This window comes from Etheostoma spectabile, chromosome 22 (assembly GCF_008692095.1).
Source record: "Etheostoma spectabile isolate EspeVRDwgs_2016 chromosome 22, UIUC_Espe_1.0, whole genome shotgun sequence".
Classification (NCBI taxonomy): Eukaryota; Metazoa; Chordata; class Actinopteri; order Perciformes; family Percidae; genus Etheostoma; species Etheostoma spectabile.
This window is the reverse complement of record NC_045754.1, coordinates 4613678-4632111: the sequence shown is the minus strand read 5'-3', so window position 1 is coordinate 4632111 and position 18434 is coordinate 4613678. Positions and strand designations below refer to the sequence as shown.

The 18434-nt window shown below is 43.5% G+C and overlaps 1 pseudogene; it reads left to right on the top strand.

The window, feature by feature from the left end:
• The window catches only part of LOC116672367 (cadherin-20-like), a 98174-nt pseudogene that overhangs the window by 69092 nt on the left and 10648 nt on the right, over positions 1–18434 (top strand).

Below are 18434 nucleotides of genomic sequence, written 5' to 3'. Positions count from 1 at the left end.
AATATAAATGAAATACTAGGATACATTATACATACATACATAAAAATAATAGGATAAAATACAAGAATATTTGAATGTATACAAGTTGAGAATACAAAAATGTGCAACTGCTTAAATAGTATGATACCTATGTAGAGAAACCTATTGTGCAGGTTGCGGTGTAGGCCACGTGTGAACGCTAATATCCAAAAGTGAGAGTTAGCCGTTTTGTTGGGATGAGAATCAGCCCCTCTGACCACACATCTCTACATCCATTTGTCTTATTTCTCTCCAGCATCCAAGCCCTTAGCCCCTCTGCCCTTCTCTCTCTGTCCACTGGCCACCAGTCCCCGTCTCCCATCCTCCCTCCCTTCCCAGCCACCAGTCGCCCCATGCTGTCTCTTTGATTATCCCCATTCCTGCTCCTATCATTAGCGTCTCGCCGAGGTCAGGGGTTGTCTTAGCTGTCTGTGGTCATCTCTCCCGAGTCGGATGGGTGGCTTCACTCCGAGACATAGAAAACACCCGCCCACTTTCACTTCCACGACTGGTTCCCCCACCAATTAGCGCCATCACTTCGATGGAACTTTGATCGGTTGTGAAGAGCTTCAGGGATCCCCCTCTGTCATGCACAACGTGCAGGCATTTCACCGTGGACTACAGGGAGCGCCACAAATTGGGCAGCTGTCACCTCTTCTTTGAGGTTAAAAAGTAGATGAAATTGAAGCCGACCCACGAGACAGTGTATAACCCAATTGTGAGGAGTTTATGGAGCCATGTATTCTAAGCCCTCTTTGATTTTGAGAGGAGAGAGCAGCCGTAGAAGAGATGGAAGACGTTGGGCACCCTCTAGTGGATATGTAAAAATAAAAAAGTACGACAGGATGATCACCCTGTTCATTTATTTCCTCAGGGCTGTATCAGATGAGCATCCCAGAGTCGGCTCCTGTGGGTTCAGTGGTGGGTCGGATCTGGGCAAAGGACAGGGACATCGGGGTCAACGCTGAGATGAAGTACAGCATCATCGATGGAGATGGGAGGGACACCTTTGAAATCAGCACTGACCCCACCAACCTTTTCGGCATCATCACAGTGAAAAGGGTACACAAAGTATAGAACTCAAAGATATAGAGCTGTGTTAAAAGTCACAGGAAGTGGATATAACTGTCTGCATTATTTCTTTTATCAGAAAATCAGAAAACAAGTATATTATTTGTGTATTTACAAAGTAGTTAATACACACTTAACTAAATTATGAACCTCTCTCTAGACACACCTGTGCAATAATCATGCGGTCTAATCAGCATCTTGATAAGCCATACCTGTGAAGTGGATGGATTATCTCGGCAAAGTAGAAGTTCCCACTAACACAGATTTGTGAACAATATTTGAGACAAATAAGCCTTTTCATAGAAAAAGTCTTAGATCTCTGAGTTCAGCTCATGAAAAACAGGGGCAGAAACACAAGGGTTGTGTTTATGATTGTGCTCAATATATGATTAAAATAGCAGATAAAATGTCTGAAATTAATCTGCTGCCAAATTGCAGGAAAACTTAGTAACAATGAAATGTTTCCTGTGTATAATGCTTGTCTGTGTCTCCCCCCCCCCCCCCCCCCCCCCCCCCCCCCCCAGCCACTGAACTTTGAGAGCAAGCCCAGTTATACTCTGAAGGTGGAGGGCGCCAACACCAAGCTGGACCCGGCCTTCCGCCACCGTGGGCCCTTCAAGGACGTCACCATCGTGCACGTGAGCGTGGAGGATGTGGACGAGCCCCCGCTGTTTGAGTCGACGGCGTACTTCATCGAGCTGTCAGAGGACGCCGAGATCGGGACGGTGGTGAAGACGGTGTCGGCGAGGGACCCGGACGCTGCCAACAACACTGTGAGGTGAAGAAGAGGAGGCAACCACACCGTCCCGGCTGCTTTATATTGCCTATAGCCAATAGATTTACGCAAAATTTCACATTTGGCTACACTAATAAGATATTTCCAAGTTGTGTTAGGCTACACTTTAAAACCCAAAAAGGTCCTTAACCCAGTTCCTATATCAGAGATTTGAGTTTCATTCAACCCTAATTTCCAAAAAACAACCTGGATGGTTCCATGGAACGCTCTTCGCAAGTAAAAGGATCAGGTTGGATTAGAGTCCATCAACAATCGTTCTTCTGATGTTAATTGTTAGTCAAAATAACTCATAACATTAGCTTTTTTAACTCAACAGTTAGAAATAATTTCTTATAAAGGAAGTTTATTGACCATTATTTTATTTCATTTTTTAAAGTGTAAAACTAGTGGTAATAAGTTGGTGTTAGTGACCAAAAAAAAATGTCGACAGGAAGACAACACAAGAGTTAAATTCAAAGAAATAAACCATGCTCCCAAGTCTCAAAGTATCATTCAGCAGTACGTGATCAGAACACTACAACTGGTTAAGTTCAAGATCCCCACTGACATCAGGACAGCTAGAAGGATACACATCTTCAGCCCGCAGAATTAAAACACCTCTTCCCACTTTACCATTAAAGATTATGTTATAATATAAATAATTAGTTTGGCTTATTTGAAGCTAATGTACTTCTCTCTATGTGATTCTCGCTGTTCTGAGTTTGAACCTTTGTGGTTGAATGCACTTATTGGAAGTCGCTTTGCATTAAAGTGTCAGCTAAATGAAATGTTATGCAATGCAATGTTTATTGATCCAAAGCAATCAAATGAGTTGGCTGACTGGTTTTACTGGCTCTGTGGCTGTAATGTAACCTGATCACCGGCAGAGGGCGGCATCCCAACATGACTTAACTGCACACATGACTGAGAAACTGTTAATCGTGTGTGTGTGTGTGTGTGTGTGTGTGTGTGTGTGTGTGTGTGTGCGCGCTTGTTTAAGTACAATTGTGGGGTCCAAAGCCCTGGACTACAGTATACTTGTGGGGTCTGGACAGCTTGGTGGGGCCAAAATGCTGGAACCCACAACTTTAAAGGGCTTTTTAAGGGTTAAGACTTGGTTTTAGGATTAGGGTTGAAATTTGTTAATTGTTAGGCTGAGTGTAAGGGTTAAGGTTAGGAATTTAATTATGATGGTTAGGGTAAGGGGCTAGGGAATGCATTATGTCAATGACGGGTGCCCACAAAGATAGTAAGACGCACTGTAAGTGAGTGAGTGAGTGAGTGAGTGAGTGAGTGAATGAGGGAGTTGTCCTCAGTTTGGACAGCAGATACTGAGAGAGCACAACCATAATAATGTTGATATCAAGTTTGAAGCAATTAGTCACCAACACACACAGAGACATGAGGAGCCGAGGACTTTTACCTCTCTCAGTTATTGGAGAGTATGTTTTGCGCTCTAACAGAACAGATGTTGCGTGGTGGGTTTACTGTCCAGACTGCACCTTTCATAAACTAATTAGACATAAAGCCTTTAATTAGGCTATTAATCATTGGGAGGAATCAACAACTGCAGCAGTAAATGAGTGTTTCACATGGCGCGGGCTGTACCGCGTCCCAGCTGTCGCTTTACAGCTTCTATTAGGGCAGAAAGTAGTGCACAGGAAATAGGAATATATTAATTAAAAAAAATCTAAAAAGTCAAGCATTTTTATTGTCGATTACTCTATTATTTTCTTGATTAATCAATTAGTTGTTTGGTCAATAAATTGTAAGAAAACGGTAAAACATGTCAATCAGTGTTTCCCAAAACCCAAGATAATGTCTTTAAAATGTTTGGTTTTGTCCACAACTCAAATATATATTCAATTTACTGTCCAAGAGGAAAGAAAAAAACTAGAACATATACACATATAATAAGCTGGAATCAGAAAATTTGACTCAAATCGATTAATTAAGCTTATAGCTGACAACTCATCGATCAGTCCGTTAATCTTTAATTAGTTAACCGCTGCTGCAAACACTTTGATGCTCGAGGAGCTCCACTAATGCCAATTAACCGACAACTCTCTCATTCCTGAAGAGAGAGCGGCAATCAGAGCAGTCAGCCTGTGGTGCAGAGCCTCCCCGAGCTGGCCCTGTATTCTGGCGGTGAAAAATGAATTATTGTATTTGAAATGCCGGTTTGGACCATGAAAGAGTTCCAGCACAGGTAGCAGACAGCGGGGGAAATCAGATGAGGGTGACAGCCAAGGGCTGAGATACAGCAGCAGCAGCATGAGATGACATCTTTCTGTCCTTTACAAACAGCAGCATGACAGGGAGATATAAATGAACCCACACAAGCTAGTGGCAAGCGCACACATTCATACGCAAACAGCAGCCCCGCCTCACGGCTGTGGAGGAATGATATTAATAGAGATCCTTCAGGGAGATCCTAGCCAGCCGTGGATGTGCCAGTCATGACTGCTCCCTGTCGGCACACAGTCCGACACACACACAGACAGACAGACACTCAGACACACACACACACCAGTCCTTGCCGCATCGGGTTCAATTCCGACCTGCAACCCTTTGTTGCATGTCATTCCCCATCTCTCCCCTTTTATGTCTTCAGCTGTCCTGTGTAATAAAGACCAAAAATGTATATGTTAGGCATATCTATATACAGTATGTATCTATATATTTATTTACACACACACACACACACACACACACACACACTATATGTTATGAATGGATTTCAAATATCCAATCCTGACAAGATGACCAAAGCACAAAAACGATCAGTTTAAATGTACTTTGACAGGTTTACATTTTTAAAATGGAATGAGATTGTATAATATGTGATCGCCCTTTTGAATAAAGAAGACATTTAGGCAACAAAATACAGTTTATTAACATGTCAACATCGCACTGCAGAGCCCTGGTGTCCAAACCAAGAAATTAATTCCATTTCTATCGACGGCAGTTTGCAGCCTGTGAATACAACTGATCATCAAATACACATCACCAAACTTCCCTCCTAGAGTTAACCAGAAAACATTCAATTAAAATAGCCGACAACAACTGTTCACCGCGGCGGTTGCAACAAGCAGTATTAGGCTAAATAACCTGCCCCTTATTATAGAATCAACAGAACAATAACACTTCATCAACAAGCAACAACACAGATGTAGAACGAGTATGAACTCCACAGCAGCAGCTGCTTCAAACACACACTCACTGCATTACAGCCACAAGAGAGCAGCGCACTCTTTACATAACGTAGATAATGGTGTGTGTGTGTGTGTGTGTGTGTGTGTGTGTGTGTGTGTGTGTGTGTGGAGAGCAGCGCATCTTTACATAACGTAGATAATGGGTGTGTTGGTGTGTGTGTGTGTGTGGGTGTGTGTGTGTGTGTGTGTGTGGTGTGTGTGTGTGTTGTGACTCACGTGGCGAACGTCAATCTGTTCTGCTTCTGCACTCTACACACAAAGTCCACTCAGCCTCTCTGGTCCGTTCCCGGTATATCAGTCCAATCAGCCTCTCTGGTGCCCAGTATAACCAGTCCACTCAGCCTCTCTGGTCCCGGTATATCGTCCACTCAGCCTCTCTGGCCCAGTAAACCAGTCCACTCAGCCTCTCGGTCCGGTATATCCAGTCCACTCAGCCTCTGCCAGTATAACCAGTCATTCAGCCTCTCTCTGGTCCCAGTATATCCAGTCCACTCAGCTTCTCTGGTCCAGTATATCAGTCCACTCAGCCTCTCTCTGGTCCCAGTATAACCAGTCCATTCAGCCTCTTCTGTCCCAGTATATCCAGTCCACTCAGCCTCTCTCTGGTCCCAGTATAACCAGTCCACTCAGCCTCTCTGGTCCCAGTATATCCAGTCCACTCAGCTTCTCTTGGTCCCAGTATAACCAGTCCACTCAGCCTCTCTGGTCCCAGTATAACCAGTCCACTCAGCCTCTCTGTCCCAGTGTAACCAGTCCACTCAGCTTCTCTGGTCCCAGTATAACCAGTCCACATAGCCTCTCTGGTCCCAGATAACCAGTCCACTCAGCCCGTGTCCCAGCTAACCAGTCCACTCAGCCTCTCTGGTCAGTAGAACCAGTCCACTCAGCCTCTCTGGTCCCAGTATAACCTTATGAAAGTAGTCAACTGGAAGAGCCACCATGAGCATTTAGCATTTAGCATGTCAAGCACACCCGCATGCAGTTCTTGCATCACTGCAACAGATGGATTACAGATTCTAGAAGCAAAGGCAAGAGGCACAAGAAACTCTGACAAACAAAGGAGTGTTTGGAAATGGGGACTGCAAAATGGCTGACTCCAGGGTGTGAGGGGAAGTGGGAAAAGGTGTGTAGGTGGGGGGGGGACTGGCAGGAAAATCTGAGGGCAATCTAGTGGCTAGTTTGAGGATGGCATGTGTGGGGAGAGAGGAGATACATGGCCTGGGGGAAGTGTGCAGGGGCTGGAGACATGAGGTGCTTCTCATGTGCTTGATTGCCCTTGACTCCTCCACTTCCTCACTCCTCGCGTCTTAGTCCCTCCCACGAGAAGGCAAGGGGAGACGCGAGAAAAATCTGGGAGGAGAGAGGCAACGAGCAAATGTGTTTTTAGATGGATGAGATGTCCTTCCTTAGCTGGCTCCGCTCCTACATACTTTGCTCAATTTTCAGTTTCCTTCAGTACTCCATCTGGGTTTGGGGTATATTCAAGGGTTTTTGCCGGTGAAAATTTAGCCCCTCCAGAGTTGCTCTGGGAGATCCAGTTTTCCAACTTCAAGGAAAACAATTGTCAATGGAGAGTGGCCGGACTCTCTTTACAAACGAAATGTACCAGAGTCTGGTAGGACCAGGCTGATGTACCAGAGTCTGGTAGGACCAGTAAGTACCAGAGTCTGGAAGAACAGGCTAAGTACCAGAGTCTGGTAGGACCAGGCTAATGGACCAGAGTGGGTGGACCAGGCTGTGGACCAGAGTCTGGTAGGACCACTTCTATATAAATGAGGGTTATTGACAATGAATTCCAAAAGGTAGTGTAAAACAGTGGTATAGGTGGTTGTATGGAAAACAAAAAAAACAAAAAAAAGTCTGAAAAAAGGGATGAAAAAAATCAAATTGTGGTCTGTTTTTTAACCCAGGAGAACAACCAAGGGTTAAAAAAATGGACTATCATTCTCCTCTTGGAAGTGATTTGATCTCTTCCAGGTGAGAGCAGAGTGAAGCTGCCGCAGGTACGCGTCATGTGTGAACACACAGGAAACCCCATTTAGGAACAGGTCCTGTCTGTGTATGCCTGGCATACATCAGTTTGGCAGAGAAGGCACATACTCTGATTGAGTCTATCGGGAGCTATTCTTCCTGTGCCTTCAAAGCTGCCCGCTGATACCTTATCACACGATGCACACACTGCGGATGTGTGTGCGCATGCTTCCCCCTCAGATAGGATTACAAGCTCCCCAAAAACACACACTTATTCAACGCTGACACTTCACATGGCACATGTGTTTGTGTCACAGGTATTCCATCGAGAGGTCCAGCGACCCCGACAAGTTCTTCTACATCGAAATCACTTCGGGTCGCTGATGACGGTGCGTTTGCTGGACCGAGAGGAAATCGGCTGGCACAACATCACCGTCCTCGCCATGGAGATGAGTACGTCTCACACACACACACACAAACACACACACACACACACACGAACACAGCTTTCTCATGCAAATCTCCTTTTTTAATAAAGTATGTTGTTTGCCTTGTCTCATGCCAGTGCAATACAAATATTTCAACTGTTTCTAAAAGCAAGATAGACATACAGTGTGTCTGCCCCTCAGTATATAAAATAAGAGTCTGGAAAAGACGGCACAAACACAAAATAAGCTTGTTTTTTAAATAAATTTCTACAGTGTTAAGCAAATGATTTAAAGTAGGACTGGAATTTGACATGAGTAAAGTAAAACATTGCCACTAGCTATTGCACATATTAACATATCATACATTTGAAAAAAAAATAGTTTTTCAGACAGATTTGTTCATCATCGCTTGTAAATCTTGTAAAGGCGTTTTCTCCCTTTTTTCACAAGATGCACAGCGTTGGTTATGCACCCTTTAGATCAGATTAAAGACAACTTGGAGACCTAGTTGTGTTGTTGAGTTGTGAAGTCCGCTCAGAAAGTAGCGCTGGTTCGCTGTGTCTTTTGATTCAACTTAGTCGGGCTCAGTTTACATCCAGGGAGACAACATGACACCAATGGCATTAGATGTCCCGCCCCTTCAGCTAGACCGCTACCAGGGCAGTTCGATTGGTTGAAAGAAATACGAACAAGCCTGGACTGTTTTGCCCCTTAACCGAAGAAATAAGCAGTTTAGCAATACCAGTGGAGATGTCTGACAATGTGAGACTAGATGAACAAAACTTAAATGACTTGTTATGGCGATCAGTCCAAGGATTTCCACTGAATTTGATTTTGTCTTGAAGGACAAAAGTTACAGAAGGAGGAGATTCAAGGAGAAGAAAAAAACACAATAAGAGATTGTGTGATATATTCAAACAGAAACAGAAAACAAGTGAACCAGTGCAGTAATGTCACCGGGCAGGAGATGCCCTGCAGATGTGAAAGTCACCTTCAACACACCCCACCCCACCCCCCACCCCTCTCTCCCTCCCTCCCTCCACTTTGTTTTTTTGTTTGTCCCTTTGTTTGGAGAACACCTAAAAGGAGACGGTAATTAATGAATTAACGAATTGAACAACTTTTCGCATTGGTGGCTAATTAAAGATGTGAGGGCGAGAAGGGGCACAGGTAGGGGGTGTAGAGAGAGAGAGAGAGAGACAGCGAGAGAGAGAGTTCTTTACTTTACATGATTGGCTGACTTTTTGGCTCATTTCTTGTTTTCTGAAAGGTCCCATGGAACCACAATCTCACTTTATGATTTTTTTTTTTTTTTTTACATTAATATAAGCAATATCATAAAATCCCCCAGCCTGCCTATGGTCCCTATGGTGTAAACTGAGCCCGGGTATCCTGCTCTGTCTTTGAGAAAATGAAGCTCAGATGGGCCAATCTAGAATCTTGCTCCTTATGACATCATAAAGGGCATGGTGACCTCCCTTTTCTCTGCTTTGCCCTCCCAGAGAATTTGGTCCACCCATGAGGAGAGACTCATGGCTTTCAAACGAGCAAAGTGGCCGTTGGTACAGCCCCCCCCCCCCCCCCACCCCCCCCCCACCCTCCACCAAAGAAAGAAACAGGGAAGAAATACATAATCTTGTTATTACGCATTTACTATCTCATAATACAAGAAACAAATCTCATCATGAGATGTGATGGATATTTGCTAACTGAAATGCTAAAGGTTATTTAATTTTAGTTTAAAAAAAAGGTCAGGTAATTATGAGAGTTAGGTCAGATTTAAAAGAAAAAAGGCATCATAAAGACATCCATGATGCAAATGTCAATTTCTTGGGGAAATTCAGTATTCTGAGCATTTAGTCTTTCAGTAAATAATCCCAGTAAAAGCTCTTGTCTCTCATCCCTTCACATTCTTGGTGGAAGTCATCAGGACAAAACTTTCAGGGTTAAAGCAACTCAATCAATATTCACCTTAATTGAACTAAAACGTCAGCACGTTACAGCACACGTAACACACCACACACACACACACACAAACACACAAACACACACACACAATACAGCATTAACACCCACACTGCGACCTGCAGCGCCAAGTCATGCCATTGATTGATCGATCATGTGATGAAATCTGAGAAAGTACTTACTGCCCTTAATTGCGTTTCTACTGCCTATTACACAGCTGGTTAGATATGCAAATTCGGATTGGTAATGGAGAATATACATATGGATGTAAGCGCGAGGAGGCCTAATGCTCCGCAGGATTGCTGTAAGGAGCGCAAGATAAAGGGAAGCACAAACTGAGCTAGCAGGATCGAAAGAGTCGTTTATCTGAGTCCACAAGCGCAGCTTCTGACCAGTGTGTGCATTTCTGTGTTTGTGTGTGGTGTGTGTGTGTGTGTGGTGTGTGTGTGTGTGTGTGTGTGTGTGGTGTGTGTGTGGGTGTGTGTGTGTGTGGTGTGTGTGTGTTTCTGCAGATAACCCCTCTCTGATCCAAGCGTTCAGTGGCGTGGGGGTCCGCGATGGCAACGACAACCCCCCCTCGCTGACGCACTACTTAGAGGGCTATGTGTGTGAAAACGCCAAGCAGGACAGGTACGAAACATCCGAAATGACAACATGAAACATCCCAGCATGAGAATGAAACAGCTGATAAGTGTGGAAGAAAACCAAGAATATGTCCTTCAAAATAGAATATTTGAGGTACATTTAATTCTTCTACGGTAATTTTAACTCCACTACATGTACAGTTGTGCTCATAAGGTACACCCCCAGGCTAAAGTTGACTAAAAGAGGAATAAAAAAACATCTTTTGGAAATTGATTTAATGTCATAATTAAAAAACTTAGGAAAAATCCAACCTTTAAGGCAACAATTTTCTTTGTGATGATAATGTATATGAATAAGTCATACTGAATGAGCAGGGGGAATTTTTGGTACTCAATACTTAACCCTTGTGTTGTCTTCCTAAAATTGAAAATCAACACTTTTGTTGACGTTTCTATCAGTCTTTTAAACCTTTTCTAAGTTTTGTCTCTTTGTTTGTACTTTTTTGGACGTTTTAACACTACGTAACATTAACTTATTAACTTCAGTTTTACAGTATTTTTGGAATTAATGGTCGATAAACCTCATATATGAAATTATACCTAATGTTTGTGTTAGAAAAACAAATTAGGAATTTAGACTAAAATTAAAGGAAAATGTTGATGGATAATCACAGACTGGAATATGTCAATTACTCAATACTATTCAAAAACACTTTTCAAATGCTATAAATGAATAAGACACCCCAAGATATGAAAGTAGAGATCTGTACTTGGCAAAGAGTGTTGGTGAATCAATCCATGTTATTTGAGGAATTAAAAAGAACATTATATAGGACAATGGGTCAATTTTGACCAAAGACAACATGAGGTTAAGAGACCAACGTAGGGAATCGATACCCAGCCTGATGATCACAGCCAAGCATGAGTCCCCGCTGGCTCTAACTGTGTGTCTGTGTGATGTAATCCAGCTGATCCAGACGGTGACGCGGTGGACCGATGAGCCTGGGAGGACAACACTTCTACTACAGCTTGGCTCCGCGGGCCGCCAACAACCCTAACTTCACCCTGAGAGACAACCAAGGTAGACAGTCCAGACTGTTTGTTCTGTATCCTGTTTAGCCTCAACAGCAGTGCTGAATGCCCATTAGGTGAAGGTAGTGCATATTGCTCCGGTGCCGCAGGAAATTCCGCCTGATGCATGTCTTGTTGCCAATGTCCGTTCCTCCACTTTTCTGTGTTGGAATTTGAATCCCGGTGGATTCATGAGGACTAAGTTTTCTCATCAGATCTCTGCAGGGTAAATCCAGACAGCTAGCTGGACTCTGTCCAATCTGAGTTTATGTTCCACAACTAACTACTTTTGAATTTACACGTGTTCCACGAAAAAATTCCTCCCTTGGTTGATAAACCAATAAACCAGAGGACGTTTTTCTCCCACGCGGGATGCTGTGTGGACTAGCCAGTCCCCTCTCCACACTGTGGAGGAAGGTCTGGCAAAGCGAGCAATCAGCAGAAACCCTAAGGTTTCACCAGTGTCCTCTGGAACAAGAGCAACCTCTCTCTGTTTGGAAAAGTTTCTCCTTTAGAAATGTGAGAAAAAAAAAAGATTAGACACTTTGTAATGATTAACAGCCTATGGATAACCCCCATGCCCTGACCCTGTATCTGTGAACACCCAGGGACTCAGCCCTTCCCTGACCTCTTTGTCTCTTTCCAGACCAAAACACAGCGTGGATCCTGACGCGGCGAGGAGGCTGGGCGCAGCAGGACAAGCCGTCTTACTTGCCCATCGGTGGTCTGACGGTGAGCAGCGGTGCAGACCAGCACCAGCACGTGACCATCCGCGTGCAGCGGCAACGAGGGCAACGTCATGTCCTGCAACGCGAGGCGTACAGCCCGCCTGCAGCCTCAGCAGAGGGGCGCTCATCGCCATCCTGGCTGCATCTCGTCCTGCTGGTGAGGTTAGGAGCAGGCTGGAAGAAGTATTCTGATCCTTTTTACTTAAAGGTCCCATATGGTAAAAATGTTCTTTTTTTTATGGGATTCTGTTGTTTGATATAGACTCAGCGGTTACTTTAGAGCTTAGTTAAAAGCTGTGCAAATGTGAATCGCTCACGCCGCCATTCAATCAGGAGAGAGGTTTGCTGCAAAATGCAAAGGTTATCTGTAAATATGCATAAATGAATGTACTGAGAGTTGTGGAGATCCATCGGTAAAAATAATTTTCTTGGGTAATCCCAAATCCCACTATCTACCCTACCACACATTTTTTAACATGTATAAAAAGTATAAAAATGTGCAATGGACTCAGAAGGGAAGGATTGTGGATAAGGTGGAAAGAACATTGCAATGAAGTATTAAAAGGTAGAGTTTAAGACAATCAAAGTTCCATCGTGTTCTTATGTGGTAAATAGTGTGACGTATCCGTCTTTAAAGGTGCCCTTCTCCAAAAACGATTTTACTTGCATTTTTGAAATATGTTCAGTCCATAGGTTGTTATGTGGTAATGTAAAAAATGAGCTGCTACCTCCTCTGTCAGCTCTAGCACTGGAAGAAATAAGAGGAGAAATCAGACCATCACAACAGCTGGTCTGTCTGAGTATGTGTTATTAGCCAATCAGAGTCAAGCAGCTCCGCTCATTGAAATTATGAGAACTGGCCCAAATGGAGCTGAGTCTTCCTGCAGGCTTTTTATACCACGCTAGAATGCTTGAAACAAGGTAACCAAGGTAACCAAGTTACTTTTTCCACAAACATGTTACAGGCCATGGTAGAACTTCAGACATTACTAGAAAGTCATAAAAAACATGCGGCAGGGCACCTTAAGGTGGATTATTTCACTCAGTAAGGTATCAGAATACTCAAAGAAGCCGAAGGTCAGGGTGCAATAAAGTGCTGCAGGGATTTTAATCAGGCCTACTGCTGCCCGAGGCTCGCCCTCCGTCAGTACATTTAAATTCTGCTACAAACGTTTTTAAAATGCAGTCCGCTAGGGAAAAGGTTTTTCTAGCTGAGACCCCAGATAATGGACTGCATGACATTTTCTTGTTTATTCGCCTTCATGCTCTGAAAAGCATAATGAGGTATTTACACAGAGTCAGAGAGACGTCAAAGTTCATTATACAAGCAAGCACGTTTTCCTGATTCAGTTTTGAGGTGTAACAAGGAGAAAAAAAAAAAAACATCGGGCCATTGTGCTTTTTCAGATTTCCGATTGGAGTTTATTATTTTCCTGTGTTGGAATATTTTTTTAAAATGTGTTAAGCTTGTTTTAATTAGTTTTAGTAGGATGCTTAATCTAGATTTCTTAAAGTCCAAAGTGACATTCACTGCTGGTGTGTCGACCACAACAGTCCTAAACCCAAAGATATTAATTTGAAAATATTTAAAACAGAAATAGTTCACATGAAAGAACTGAAGTCACTAAAACCTAAGGGTTGAAACAATTAGCAAATAGTATCAAAATTGTTCTATGACTAGTCAAGACTTCATCTATCAGCATGATCTCACCAAAATCAATGCGTTCTCTGAAAAAAAATCAAATATCACGATATTTTTGACCAAACACATCGATATTGCAGCAATATTGTAGGGTTGACTGTTTGCTTTCACAAAATATATACCAATGAGAGTTTTGATAAATAATCCACAATAATGTGGATACAATGACTAAGTGGGTAAAGGCAAAATAAGACAGCTCTGGAAACTACTTCACTGTAATGTTGTCATTCATGATATATCACAATGACACACCACCATTAAAAGAGGAATTCTACCACAATGTCAATGTCCAATACGTCTTCATATCCTTTTCGCAGCGCGGTGGAGGACGGTCTTATGACCATACACATAGGACCATACACATCTACGTTGCGTCCGTTGAAAGCGCACTCCGTACATCATTCAGACATCCATAAAAGTATCCGTATGTCTCCAGCTGAATGTTGTCTCTCTTCTTTCCTCTGCCCAGTGATGATCCTGCATGCTATCCTGCGCACCCATCGTAAGAGCCCTACCTGTGCGACGAGGAGGAGAACGTCCACGAGAACATGTTGCGCTGACGACGACGAAGGCCCGCGGCGGGAGGACACCGAGGCCTTCGACACGCGCCATGTGGAACCGCGCAGGAGCACCATCACGGGCAAGATGAGACAGGACATGGTGCCGGAGATCGAGAGCGTCGCGCTAACGTGCCTCAGGTGTGCGTCGTGGGGGGCGGAGGCAGCGCGGGGACAGTAACAGTTCACGGGTACGTGCTGGAGAAGCTCCTGGACGCCGACATGGACCCATGCGCCACCCCTACGACTCCCTGAGACCTACGCCTACGAGGGGAAGGTTCCGTTGCAGAGTCGCTTAGCTGCTCCAGTCGGGACGTCCAACACGGACCACGGTAAGACTATCTACGACTTGGGGCATCGCTTTAAAAAACAGCCGAGATGTACGGCGTGCTGGAGACAAACGCTCCTCCGATGTGGTAGAACACCAGAGCCTTTCCCTCTTTCTTTTTCTTCTTTTTTTTTAAATCTGAGAGCTATTATGCCGACAAAACGAAAGACACAAACATCAGAGACAAAAACGTGGTGCACAGAAAAGCCGCGATGTGCTCGCGTCCACAACCATGACTGTAGCACTTGAATTTCTGCCGAAGCAGTGGATTCTCCACAGCATTGAAGGCAGGGAGGCCACCGCAGCCGCAGTGTGAGCTGGTTTTTAAACCCCCCGCCCCCGAGCGACGAGGCGGGATGGCAGCCTTTGGGAGGCCGCAAAAGCAACGGCCAAAGAACATGTTTACTCCCTGCGACCCAGCCACAGGCGTTGGTTCAAAGACTGGAGAGATTATTAGCAGAGATGAAAACGCAGAGACCTGACCATCACAGCAACACGGAGACAAAACGCTACACTGCTGATCTTCAGCGTTTTTCACATCGACCACAACTCAGAGCAGGAGGAGGGGAATGAATCAACAGCGCATGGATTTCTTTCTTCTTTCCTCTGTGGCAGGTCTTAATTTATTCTTGTTTCACGTGCCGTATTTATATTTTTCGCTAATTATTTGGGTACTTCCAACCAACACTGTACTTCAACTGCCATGGCCTTGAGAGGAAGCTTTTAAAGATCACGTATATGTTGTAACATACATGATGTAATAGCTTGTCTTCATGCACTCTATGGTAAAGGACATGCACAGGAGAGAGGGCGATACTGAATCCCATGTGGTTTTCCAGGTGGATATGGTTATCGTTATTGTTTTTGTATCATGTTTTAGCTTTTGGATTGTAAATGGGGTTCATTATTAAGGATGCAAGGGAAGCCATTTTGGGAATGGATGTATCGCAGCAGGCGGTCAAATGTCACTCGAGATGGGAATACGACCGAGTCCTTTCATTTGGGATCCCCCCCCCCCCCCCGTGCCAACGGGGTCGACGTCTGTTGAGACACTGTGGTGTTTTTTTTCTGCCAACACGCAAAAGGGCTTAACCCTTCAGAGACATGATGATCTGCATTAAGTGCCAAATGTACAACAAAAAAAGACATTTAGGTGAAGAAAAAAGAAGAGAAATCAAAACTCAAACACCAAAAGATATAACAAAAGGATTTACAAACTGGGAATGAAGTGAAAGTACATTTGATAATTTGATTGGGTAAAAGTTTAATGAAATCCACGTGGTCAGTCATGCTGCAGTAAGTGGTTGTGAAGTAGATATTATTTTGTATCTTGGTAATAAAAAGAAAAGAAAAGAACTTCTCTTCTGTTGTTGAAACTCCCTCGAGATGAGAAAAACTGTTAATTCATAACACCGGGTTTTTCCAGAATTCGGAATAACAAACTGCTTTTTTTGGTGCTGGAGAGCATTACACAACTCGCTGAAGCGTGACAGGATGCAAGTCCTTCAAAAGATAAAGCAGCTACTTGCAAATTTGCAATCACACCGTGAATTGTCCTCCAAAGTGTTATTGCCGCTGATTCACTTTCTTTTGATTCCCCTCAAAGTGGCCTAATTGCTTGACTTATTTGTTTTTGCAGCGATAATGCTTAGCAGTGATTTAAAGTCATCGCCTGCTGTATCTGAAACTCGAGCCCGGTAGCACCTCACGCACGATCGTTCCGTCTGATTGCTTTCACTGTAACGTTTACAGAGCCAATGGAATACAATCACTTAGAAACCGAGAGTCTTACTTAATTTGCCCACGTCAATCACAGTGAGTAGGAAAACTGAGAGGGGAAAAATAAGGGAAATTAAGAAGTGGGCAGCAAAAAGAAAATGAGAATCAAAGGGATAATCTATATTTTTCCACTACCATGCTTTTCCATTTCTTCGTCAAAACACATAAAAAGGAAAGAAGTCTGAAGAACTTGGCCCGCTTACTGCTGGGTGGATTCAACAGTGAAATTGGCCAGAGATGAGCCTATAATATCCCAGGATTACATCTTACTTTTTTTGTTCTTGCATGCTGAGCAGAAACTCAATTATATAAAGAGGGGGGGGGTATTGTCTCTTTATTGTAACACACAACAGTCCACAAAAGGCTTAAATCTTTATGTTTCTCCGTCTTGCACAGATCAAAGTTTCCTTTCACGTAGTTTAGAGAAAACACTTCCAACGTTGTTCATCAGGGACACTGTTCCTGGGTGACGCCGTTGGATGAAGGGTGAGAGGCGGCTCTTCTTGGCCGGTGTGTCGTCTTCCTGCCCTCTTGTGGCCAAAATGGCTTCATACACCTCCAAATACTATATGAAATGTTGTCAAGAGATTGAAGCGTTCAGAATAACTTAGACATAGTCCAAAAATATGTCTACAAACACTTCAACTACATTCTAGCGACGTCATTCATTGGTAGTGTATTTTTCTTTTTAACTATGAGCAGGCCAGGCTAGCTGTTGCCATGTACTTCCAGTCTTTATGCTAAGCTAAGCTAGCCATCTTGGCTGCGCTTTTTACAACCGACTTGGTAAGTAGTTTAAAAGAAAATATAAGTAGGCCAGTAACAAAATCACATATTTGTCCAATTGGGAATTGTTTAAATAAGAGTTTCATTGTGCAATCTTCGTCGCCCCCCGTTAGGAATTTGGAATAATGACAACAAAACTGTCAGCGCTCCACATCACACAAGCAACGTGACCGCCCCACCCCCTTCACACAGTTGTAAGTAGCCATGGAGGACACGGAGGATTGAAAAACAGGATGAGACTGTTCAGAAGAAGTCGTTTCTTCAGGTTTCTGCGCAAAAAAGTCCCCGGAATCCACCAATCTTCTGAAACACAATACTGGAAAACCAGAGAGAGATGTGGGAGCTAATTAGCTTTGTACGAGATCATTGGCAACGGCTTGAATGTAACGGACGTTCATTAATATTTAAAATATAAAACTAATGCTACACAGTGGCTAAGGTCTAAAGGCATATGACTGGTAATTGATTATATAAATGATATTGGTTGGACTATATATTTGAATTAATATTTCAATTGTTGGCTATGACCCTAAACAGTTCATAGCAACAAAAATGATAAGGGTGGGGGGGTTGCAGTTGGAAAAAAAATGTTTTAGATAGAATGGTTTACGTCATAGGTGGTGTATTTGTGTTATGACATTAACTGGGTCACATACCTGACATAGAAAGAAATTAATAAATACATAACGTTTGAGTGAAAGCAACATTATATTGTTAACTGCAATATTTCGGTGACAATTGTACAGTACAGCACTATTGGAATTAACAGCTCTAATAATAGGTAACAGTATAGTTGTTAGGGAGCGGAAGAGGGACCCAAATGCAGGTAGCAGAGAACTTAAGCAGGTTTATTAAACAAGTTATCCAAGCCAGGGAACAAACAAAATCCAAAAATCCACAATCCAAAAAACGGGGGGGGGGGGCGAAGGCAAGCAGAGAAGACTCACGGGAAAAACTCACAGAAACAGCGGGCGAGGGAACAGGCGAGGCAGCGGCAGCAGGCACAGTCGGGGAGGGGCAGACGAACAAGAAAACATTTCAGCAGACGGCAAAGCTGGCAGGACAATTGACCAAAGCAAGAGGAACACGGGGTTAAATACAAGAGGTACATTAGAAATTGAATACAAGTAATGGGAACAGTGAGACACCAGGTGGATCACATTAGGGCGGGGCAGGACAATCAGACAAACAAAGTGAAGATGACAAGCAAGACAAGACAGGAAGCTGACTATCAAAACAGGAAGCAGAACACACAGAATACAGGGAAACATAGACAGGATCCATAACACCAGAATAGGGAGAAAACCGAGACAAAAAACACAGGGAAGGCAAAGGGGAAAACAACCCAACAAAAACCAACCAAAACAATAGTATAAAAGGGTATGTGACATCATCTCTTAGTACCGCCCACTTCAAACCCTAATAAAAGAGGTGATATGTATAAAACGGCCTGAAA